At 37.4% G+C, this 11504-nt stretch overlaps 1 protein-coding gene across 1 annotated transcript in view; it reads right to left on the bottom strand.

Moving 5' to 3' along the window:
- The window catches only part of LOC108570582 (two pore potassium channel protein sup-9), a 163264-nt gene that overhangs the window by 144128 nt on the left and 7632 nt on the right, over positions 1-11504 (bottom strand). The window lies entirely within an intron of this gene.

Raw genomic sequence — 11504 nt, 5'->3', positions numbered from 1 at the left:
ACAGTCGTTTCGGCCAATTAACGCGAGTCTGGGGTGAATCTTAAGAAAGACATTTTGCAGAAATTATACAAGCCGAGGAATTATCATCGTTCCGATCGATGAAATCTTTCCGGTGGCGGCTGATTTTGCATAAAATTTCGTTCGGTGGGATGTTTATGCAACGGGTTCGAGTGACTCTCCTGCAAAGTGTCTCGAAACAAGCGAACCACTTGTCAGGAAGTAGCGGCGCGCGTGTCAATGCATATCATCGACGATGTCCCAGCTAAGAGAGTGTGACGCGAGTTTGCAGCTATCGTAAAATGATATCGAAAACCATCCCCTATAGCCTGTAGAACGGGGGATTGCGTTCAGTGACGTCACCGAACTAGCGCACGCGCCTAAACAGTCTTACGTGTTGATCGTTACCCACCTTCTGCACCTTCCTGGCTAAGGGTGCATTCACACGCGGTTCGCCCGTGGATATCTTTCCTCGACACCGTTTGCACTTGAAAATCTTCCTGATTAATTGGTCACAGTGTGCAATTAATGGGAAATTAATTTGCGAGGTTAATTAGTCGTTGCTGATTTTTTTTTTTCTTTTGCGAGACTTCTTGTATACCTTTTTTATTTGGTAAAAAAATTACTACTAAAATACTACTTTAAAGGTATTTTTTAGAGTGCGAAGGGTTAATAAAATTGAAGAGTTTTGGAAAATTAGTACTTTAATATTTTTCACAACTTTAGGGAATTTAATATTTTTATTTGATAAATAAATTACTATGAAATCTGTTTAGACCCAAAATAAGGAAAAATGAAATCAAAGTTGATCGAGAATAAACGAAAAAAGGGTTAAAAGAATTCTGTCGATAGAAAAGAGTTTTGGGAAATTAAAAAAAAAATTACACATTGATTTTACTATTTTGATAAATGAGAAAGCTGAACAATTACACGAAGCTTGTATCTGGTAATTTACAGTACTTCGAACGAAAGCTATTGCTGCAGTTCAAATCAAACTTTATTACAAGCAACTCGTGTAATAAATAATAATTTGTCACTGTCACGTTTGGTTTGCACTACAAGTATAACTTAATATTCCAAGGTAATTAGATATTGCTGGTTAATTACATTTCCAATTTACGTTTAATCGGATTTATAATTAGTTTTATTATTCCAAACTTTTAGTCTAGTGCAACACGTGTGTAAAATGAGGTTGTCGTGTTTAGTTTCGTAATTACAGCACGCAAAATTAGCTTCGTGTGTGATTACTTTTAGAAATGAATTTTTAAACTACCGAATCCCTTTATTTTTATCCAAATGATATTTCAACGATTGAGACATTTTTAACAAAATTGCCAATCGAATTTTACGAACAATAAATGCAAGAATATATAACGACGGATCAATTGATAAATGTTTAACGAAGGATTTTTCTGAATCAGCGATATTCAAGAGAAATCGAGCCTTTGTTAAACCACCTTAGACGGAGCTTTGGGAACATCTAACCATTGTAAATTCCGTAGTTTCGCGAGATTCCTAAATCCTATTGACCAATTACTTCAATTCGAGGGTCTCCTATTGTTCGCGAAAATTTCATTATTCCGCTAACAAGTCGGTGCATATACCATCCCCTTTCCTGTATTTAGATTTTGCCATCACTTGTGCAAATCAAACGTGAAATTAGAGCGCTTCATAATGGATTCCAATTGATAATACGAATTAGCTTTCTCTAACTAAAAATACGCAATCTATCATCTATTACGCTTGCCATGTTTCATGAATTATTTGATTTTCGCTAAATTTGTAAATGATACAATCAAATTATAATGCAAAAGTATTATAAATTTCACTAACTTTTTTGCGAAAGGTCTACAAATCTCACTAATTTTTTTGCAAAAATTTGCAACTGTTTCATTGGTCATTCTTTCTTAACGAATTTTAACATATCGTCAAAAATTAGATTTATTAATTCATGATGCAAAGAAACAATACTTTTTCATCTTTCAGCTGGTACGAACGTTAGCTTGATAACATTTAAGAATGGAAAGCACGAGCGAAGTAAATGGTGTCGTAACATTTAAATATCCGCGGAGAAGGCGGATGAACAGTCGAGCTGGCGGACCATTAAAGTAAATAATATAAACGTATCCGCGATACGCTTACGCGTTCACATCGCCGTACGATTAATAATTTCGAATTGTCGGGGACAATTGGAACGCGTAGGCTATACTATCGGTAATTAAAATTGATCCTATTACGCCCTTTGTGACCACGAGCCAGACCTAACTGACGCTTGTATTTTGCATAAGACAATTACTATTGGCTCTGACGTGTATACCACGCTGGCTTTGAACTCTCCGTCGTTTAACCAAACTTTTTCCATTAAATTTAGCCTCACGTGAAATCCTTATACGTCTACCTGTTAACTGTGCCAATTGTATTCTGAACTTTGCGCTATCTTGGAAGATATTGCACGAAGTAGACGAACGATACGCAAATTTAATTGTTTATCTTATTCTTTACACCTGAGAAAGATTATAAAGTATCTTTTTCAGAAAAATTAGTAAAGAATTAACGAATGAATCTGTAGACTCAAATTTTCAGAAAATAAACATTTAAAAAAAGAAATGTAAATTACTTTTTTGGGGGGAAATAGAACTGACAACACTTGGCAATGATAGCGACACAACTGAAAAAATATAAATTCTGCAGGAAAAGTAGTTCAAAACTTGCGTTTAACGTAGTAAAAATACTGTGCCCATGGTTTCTGCAAAAAAATGAAAATTGACAGTACTTGAGTGATATACCACTATTAATGCAAAGCAGGGATATTATCAAATCCACTTTGTTTCCAAAGAATCTTCACTTGTTCACCATCGTCGTCAATAAATTCTTGAAATCTTCTTTAACCCTTTCGTGACTACATTTTTAAAAAATTTTCTTACTTATCTATCGATCATCGTGTCTGTAATGTACACCAAATTGAGATCAATTCTTATTTTTTCGTACTCAAGTGGTACACGAAAGGGTTAACATTCTTATCACAAATCTTCATCAAAGAAATTACACATCCCCTAAAAACTACTTCCATCAAATTTCTCCTACAGCCATAATCAGTCACCCAGAAATTACCCGAAAAAAATCCGCGATATCCGTCTATCAATTCATTCCGCGAAGCACACAGTTGAACGAACAGTTCTCGTCCGGTCGTGGACCCCGGACGAGAGAGTGCCCGCCGTTTGGAAATTTCCAGGGAAAATTCTGGCTGGCCCCAAGGCGGCCGGTTACACGACTCGTCGGGTCCTGGACTCGTACGAACGAGAAGGATGCAGTTAAATTTGCATCCCGTATACATTATGCAAATCGGCGCCCTCCTCGGCCGCCGTCACCGGGATATCTTTGGCGATTTCGTTCAATCGGCGAACGGGGAGATTTTCCACGGCCTGAAACGGCTTCGTTTCGCCGGCTGTCGAAACGTCATCGCCCGGTATCGACGCCAACTATCGATTTAACCAGCAGGTTGTGTTCCCTTTTCGAGAGGCGGTCGTGTGCGGCCACTAGACGCCGAGAAAGCCATCTTCGCGTGGCTTGTTCCGGGAGATTCTGCCCCACAGTGGGTTCGAAATCACCGATGCTAATTGTGGGCTATTACGGCATTAAGCAGAGGGTCGACGCGATTAGATAAGCGCCTGTGCCTGAGTAACGAGTAGGACATTGGGTAAATCCCTTTCTTTTCGCAGATCGTTTGTGTAGAATTTTTCCTGGCTTCTGTGCCGTCGTTGCTCGGTCCAACTCGAATTTCGAGAATTTTTTGGGGTAGTTTGCGTGACGTTTGTTAGAGAAACCATTATGGAAATTAATTTCACTGTTCCTTTTTTTATTTCTCTTGGAATTGGATGTCTCGAAAATTTGTATGTTTTTGACGCATTGTACGTAATATTTAGTTTAAATATTTACATATGATCAAACGGTGAAATTTATTTGCCAGCAATTGAGCCAACTTGAAAATAATTTACAGGTAATATCAATGTTCTAAAATAATCTGAAAATAATTACAACACCGCAGTGCAAAAAATAAGTGAAACACGGCAATTAAATACCGCGTAAGTAGAAGAGGTCGGCGCATAGTCAGACACGCGTCTTTACAATACCGCGAGAACCGTAACTCCATTTTAAACGCCATTCGAACCACGTATTATTCGTACCGTTAATGATTTAATAGCACTCGCAACCTCGTTAATAATTTATTTAACGCTTTTCAAGTTATAACTCGGCTGCTTTGGTGAATATAAATAGCGTCACAGTTTTCGTCGATTCTGCTAGAAAGGTATTCATATATTCATTGAAATGTAAATTATATACAACGTTAGGAACGCGCCGTGGAAAATGTTACCGATTCTGTCGTTGTTAGCAACACTGGGGATATTATTGCGGCGTGTAAGTGGCGCATAATTACCAACTTTCGAGATCACGCATCAAAGTAAACGCAAGAGAATCCCGGGGTCCCCGCAGCATTAACCTGGAAAAGAAGCGAAACTACCAACTTTCCTTCAACAAGGATACAAATTAATTAGGCTGCTGTTTATAGAACGACTTTTCAAACTTACTCAAGTAAAGAGAAACACAATTTTTTTTGTCTACCCTTCTTTTCAAAATTCTAAAAGTTCCTTGAAAAAACTGCTGGAAAAATCGTGCTAGTATTGAAAAAAGGAAATTGTCAGAAGCTCTTGTGAAAAATCTTTCGAGAAAAATTTCAATGGTAAAATACAATTCACTGATCGAACCGAAGAATTTCTCAAACGAAGAAATATCGGAGAAAATTAGAAAATCCGAGGATACCATAGAAAGAAAAAATTCGCATATTCCCTCTCTGTGTTAAAATTACATCGGAGAATTTTCTTCAGCAAGAATGAAAAATCATTCCACTTCGTCCAATAATTCTGAATTTTCCCTTAAAAGGGGAACAACGAAGTCTCCGTTACCTCGTAGAATCGTTCTTTACGATCTCCTTTAGTCTAACATTTCTACCTCAACTCTGACACGCTTCCCCGAAGATAGTCGTACTTCTCTTAATTAGTATCAAAAGCGTTATAATATCGTTCTGTTTCAACATACTCTCGAGCCAGTTTGTTCTCGAGAAAACGATGAAATTTGTTCAACGACGCTCAGTTGAAGCGGATAAACAAGCAACGATCCCGTAAGAGGGAATTTTCTGACAAAGAGAAAATCGAAGTGAACCGTATAGAATGTCCAAGGATTTGTCTAAGACTGTTCTACCAATGACGCGACTTAGCCAAGTGCCACTTCTACCATTCTACGTCGACTCTAAATAAATCCAAGCTCGATTCGTTGCTGATATTATCTGACTCTGACGGGTAAATCCTCGCTCCACTTTTACCAGGAACTCGTGGTTAACTCTCTTAACGTTACTCGCGAAACGCCTTTCGCGGTAAGAACGATCTACGTTGATTCGTTCTAATGCGAGAAGTTCCCGCGATAACCTGTACGTAAGGTAGGAGTAGCGAAAACGTTGGATAGCTGAAAATAGCTCTGTTTAAAACTGGAGATGCTGTAATTTGAATCATTTTCCCCTTGGTTGAAATGCGAGAAGATACGCTTCGATACGAAGCCAGGTGTTTTAGGTTATTTATTTTGCGTTTGATCCTTTTGTAACCAGTGAAAAATTTCAAAGTTTATATTATATTTGACCCTTTTTGTACGTAAGGTAGGAGTAGCGAAAACGTTGGATAGCTGAAAATAGCTCTGTTTAAAACTGGAGGTGCTGTAATTTGAATCATTTTCCCCTTGGTTGAAATGCGAGAAGATACGCTTCGATACGAAGCCAGGTGTTTTAGGTGATTTATTTTGCGTTTGACCCTTTTGTAACCAGTGAAAAATTTCAAAGTTTATATTATATTTGACCCTTTCGTGATAAGTGAAAAATTTATATTATACTTGACCCTTTGGTGACCAGTGAAGGATTTATAAATTGTAAAATTGAGAAATTTTTATTATATTTCACCGTTTCGTGACCAGTGAAAGATTTGGAAACTAGAAAATTGCAAAATTGATCCCAGTTTAGTATCCTCTAAGTTTCTAAGTTTCCAATAAAACTAATTCGGTCACAAAAGGGTAAACGACGAATAAACTGGAATATTTTCTTTTCTACAAAACGTTGCCCTAAAAATTTTTATTTTAATTTAGAATCGCGGAGGTATTAGCAGAAATTGCTTATTTGTCGCACCAGTTACAGCGATTCTCAGAGTATCTGAATACGAGCGGAGGCTTGCTCGGGATGAGCATAGAAGACACGTCACTGCTATTGAAAGATCTCCTCGCTCGAAGAGACATATGATTCCAGGTCATTAAGTATGACGAAGCGAAACAAAAAAAAAGCGGGCGGAGAGATTGAAAAATGGGGGCAGAAAATGGAAAGTCCTTTAGGAGAAACGTTGGAAATTCCTCGAGAATCTTTTTCACCTTATGTTTCACTCACATCCTACATTCTTTCATTTTCTACCTGACAATCCTGAAATACAATTCACTCTATAGATTCTCGTCAATTAGAAACAATCGAGTGGATTCTTTTCTTCTTGCTTATCTCCAAGGGGAACACGTGTGCTGCATAAAAGACAGTTCTTCCCGAAGTAATATTTTGTTAAGATAATTGAATTCGTGGAGGAAATGGAACGGAGGGAATGGATAAACGTGGAGGTTTGCTTTCACAGTGAAACGTCCGATGATTAAAATTGCTATAACACAAAGTGAATTCACTATTCGACAAAACTCTCCTGCGTGAGTTTAATTTCAAATATTGAAAGTGAGGCTAATTTCAGATATTGAAACTAAACCTCCAAAAAGGAAAAACTGTTTATAAACAAACTCTAACGGAATCTAATAAACAAGAAAATACGTGGAATATTAATAGTCAGGCGAGTGAGATATATCGCGCACTTCGGCGTGCAATAAAACTAAAGAGGGTGTCTCGTAAAAAGAGGTTCTGGCAAAAATTCGACCTGAGAACGTAACGTATAGAAGACGTAAGGCAGCGCACTGGCGCACTTCGATCTTCAATAATATCGAAACTTGAATGCATCGATAATAATGCATACGTATGCGAAATGCATACGCGATGGAAGAAACAAATCCTTGGCTCGCATTACTTCCACGATCTCTCGACAGAATACGCTCGATTTACCCCTCCGGAACCATCGCCAACGTGTGTGTCTATAGGCAACGGTAATCGCGTATTTCATACAGCACTGATATCTCCTTCTCGATCGTGTACGATAATAATACTCGTCCCCCAAAAAAGTTTCATAAAAATCATCTGCATAGACGTTCGTCTGATAATTCAATACGAACAAGTACTTGCTATGAGAAAAACATGAAATCTAAGTTTCACCTGATCGAAATTCGTTCAATTGAAATCCGAGAATAACGAGCATGGGAAATGTTCGAAACTTGGAGAAGTAACTTTTCCCAGCGATTGATAATTTCAAGAAAAGAAGAAAAGTAAATCTGAAGTGATCTTGATCTTTCGTAAGTGGAAGTCCCTAGTTCCAATTATTTTCTGTATTATCAACAAACTTCCGAAGCTTCGTTCCGCGTGGGTGTGAAATGAAATTACTTTGGGATCTTTGAACGAAAATTGTGGAAATATCCTATCTCTCTGAATTTTTACACATTTATGACAAATTTGACGACACAGAAATACACAGAATGCGCATAATAAGCAAAACTATAGCACCGGTTATATTTAGCGAATGAAAAATTCTGTTTCTTAAATTACACTCCCAAAAAATACGAATTTGCATGAAAATCCGCAAGCCACCGATAAAATACAGTTCTCCCGTGTGACAATTAAGAAATTCGACGATATCCACAGAAAAGATGTTCAACTCCCCCAACGTTCCATTATTCCAGACAACAAATCTAAGCTGAACGTTCATGAGGAAAACGAGGCGAACAATAGGTCGCATTTCTGAGCGAATCTGATACACATACAGTGGGAGCAACTGATTCAGTGACAGAATTGCGAGCACGTAGCTCATGCTAGAACGACGTGTCGGGATTGAAAGGGCCGGGCACACGTGTAATGATATCTTCGAATGTGGAAACAGCGAAAGCTGGCACGGAATTGCAATTCGCATAACGCATGAATCGCGGACAATTTGGCAATGACTTTTCCACAAGCGGGCCCCCACGGGCCACCGTAAGGATTTTTACAGTCGATTAAACCATGACAAACATTCAATTTGTCCTGGGAATAAATTTTATTCGGGACACGGTTTCACGGGGGAAGACGGTTCAACGTAATCCGGTAAAGCTTCTCTCCGGGCTCCTTTTATTTCCTCAATCTCTGTTTCCTACACTTCGACGTAGCCCGAGCAGGAGAAAGGGCGATTCGTCGTTGCTGGTATATGTGGAAATTTTTGATAAATATCCAAGTGTTGTTTGAGGGTGGAAACATTTTTTGAGGAAGATTTTGGGGGCTTGTAAATTGGAGGTTTTTGGATTTTAGAGGTTCTAGGTTGAAATTAAAGAGTTTTGTGAACGTTGAGCACAGTTTGGACACCGAGAAAAATTAGAAACTTCAAAAAGGCTTGTGAATTTCGCAGTTTGGAAACTTTAGGGACGCTAGGATGTTTTATATGTTGTGCTCGTGTTGAGAGCTTTTCTTAAATAATTGAGAATTTAATAGAGGACGTTTGTCGATAGTTTATCGTGCGATAATTCACTTGATTGCGATTTAAAAACACAGATCTCTATTTGAACGAAAACTGAGTGGAGAGACAGAGAGAAATGCTGTATTTATTTTGCAAATTTTTCTTAAATAATTGAGAATTTAATGGAGAACACAGAGAACGTTATCAATTTTTATCGTACGATAATTAACATGATTGCAATTTAAAAACACAGTTAAAGATATACTTAGAACCCGACACGTGTTAGAACCCAAAGAGGTACAATCGTGAAAATTTCGTTATCCAACGGAAACTTCCCTCTCTCTCTCTCTCTCTCTCTCTCTCTCTCTCTCTCTCTCTCTCTCTCTCTCTCTCTGCAATATTATCAAAAATATCGCGTTAGATTCGAGGCCGACGTTGTTACAGAATCGACTCAACCGTGTCTTTGGCAAGCTATCAACCGCGATAACACTCTCCTTACATGAAGGTACAAAGGCTTGCCAAAAGGTAATTCAAAGAGACACGAATGAATTTATTGTATGAAACGGCCTTAATGGACTGGTGTAACCAACGTAGCCGCGATATGAAGGGTTTTTATATCATAATAGTTGGGAATGCGAAACCGAGAACTACACGCTTGCACTATTACATGTAATGCTATTAGCATACACAAGCTTCTACCGATGAAATTATCACGTGTTACACACTGTGAAATTTACACTTAGCGAATGAGAAACTGTAACTTGGGTATATTACTAAAACATATTAACAATAAATCAAAAAATTCCATTTCTATTTTCTGAGAAAAAAAAAAATATAAAAATGACCCCTTTACGTGGCAGTAATATAAAGAAATACAGGACTTTTGTACTAAATTACATAATTTATTTTGGATCTACATCGTGTAAAATATTGCACATTAAGGGACTTTGCTTTAAATTCAGTTTCTGAAAAATCGTGCATGTAACAATGATTCAACCGACGTTCGTGTATTTATTTCTGCAGAAAGTTTGTTACAGGATTGTAACAAGTGTGGTGATTCATGGTAACGTACAATCAGATTCTCAACAACACCCTGGAGAATATGTAATCGTACATTTTACGAGGCCGAAACGAACTTCGATAAGTCATGAACGTTTATTTCGCGTTTCACGTGGAAAAGTAGCGTTTATATTCTGCGTAAAAGATCGAATAAATTGTTCGTTACAGCGAGATAAACTGTTCAACTGAATAATTCCAGTTGGGAAAGGATGAAAAATCGAAGTGAATCTGAGGACTTAATTATAAAAATATCCATTTCTGTGAAATGCGCCGCGGAACGGTGTCGCGGTAATTCCATTACTGTAACAAGAAGTTTCCTGTCAATATATTCATGACAGCCCATAAATTTGTTTTTAAACTCCGTCGTACCAAGAGCTCTTTCGAACCGTGTCGGAGGAAAATTTTAATCCCTCCCCTATAAGAGAGCGAACAACAATGTAACATCGTAAATCTCTGCATACGTTTAAAGTTGGAAGCAAACAATTTTTTGTGTGAAATAATATCGACGAAAATGTGGATTTCTGGTTCACAGAGGCGATACTGTGCGACAGAGTGTGCAATTAAAATAGTAGAAATACTTGACAAAGTAGTAAGGCAGGAGAGACGAGGATTTTAAGTGATAGTGGACTGTGTATGGTCAGACGTATGCTACTTGCAACCCAATTGCTCTTTTCTAGTATGTAAACTGCAGCTACGTAAATTTATTTTAATAAATGATGAATTATGCATTATAAATTATTGTTTCCAGAATTCCTGAAATTTTGTAATTCTTAACGAATTTAAATAATCCGCAAAATTTCTAAAATTTTGTCATTCTTAACGAATTTAAATAATCCGCAAAATTTCTAAAATTTTGCAATCCTTGGTAAAATGTTATTTAATCTAAATAAACTGACACACTTTTGGAAAAATACTTAAACATATGAAAATAAATAAGAGCAAGAAAATAAAACAAAAGTGCATTCTCAAATGTATTCGGCATAACGATAAAAATAGTGCGGAAGATATTCCAGATTCTGTATTCATTAATCAAGCTCGTTCTAGATCGACCCCTTGATCGTGAAACGATTGAACGACAAATCGTTCGAATGACACAACGGATGCACCTGACGACCCGAAAAACCGACATTAGGGCGAAAGGAGCGGCCAAGAATAAGCTCGAAATAGCGGTAGGGGAATTGTACCAGCGAGAAATGGCTTTATTCAGGTAGAAAATAGCCGGCAGATAGATCTGTTGATAGCCATTTTCCGTGCCACTTTTAACCACACGATCCTTCAGCCGAGTTCATTTATTTATGACACGTCCAAGGGAACCACCGATGCACGCTACGGCCTATATTTTCACCGAAAACCACTCGTTCCTCTAAATTTATATCGTACAAACCTATTCTACGAGTATTACAAATTTTACAGAAACAATTCCACTGAAATAAACTACCCTTAACGATACTTTCTCGTTTCAAAAGAACACCGATGTAACAACTCAGAAAAATTACAACCAACTCTGTGTATATTCCTAGTTATTCAACCCTTTGAACTCGAGCGACGACTGAGACGCGACGTTATTGTTTACCATTTGGTAAATAATTAATCGAGGCTCCCTTGAAGCTGATATTTCACAGAACAACGGGTCTCCCATAAATTTCTAAATATTATAGTTTGAAAGAACCAACTTCTAACGTAACGTTACAAGATCTTGTATAACAGAAAAATATATTAAATATTGAACTAAAATAGTCACATTTGTCAATATATGTACGATTCATTTCTATTCTATTCCATTCATTTCAATTATTAAAT

This window comes from Habropoda laboriosa, unplaced genomic scaffold (assembly GCF_001263275.1).
Source record: "Habropoda laboriosa isolate 0110345459 unplaced genomic scaffold, ASM126327v1 scaffold95, whole genome shotgun sequence".
In the NCBI taxonomy this organism is placed as follows: Eukaryota; Metazoa; Arthropoda; class Insecta; order Hymenoptera; family Apidae; genus Habropoda; species Habropoda laboriosa.
This window is presented reverse-complemented; position numbering and strand designations above follow the sequence as displayed.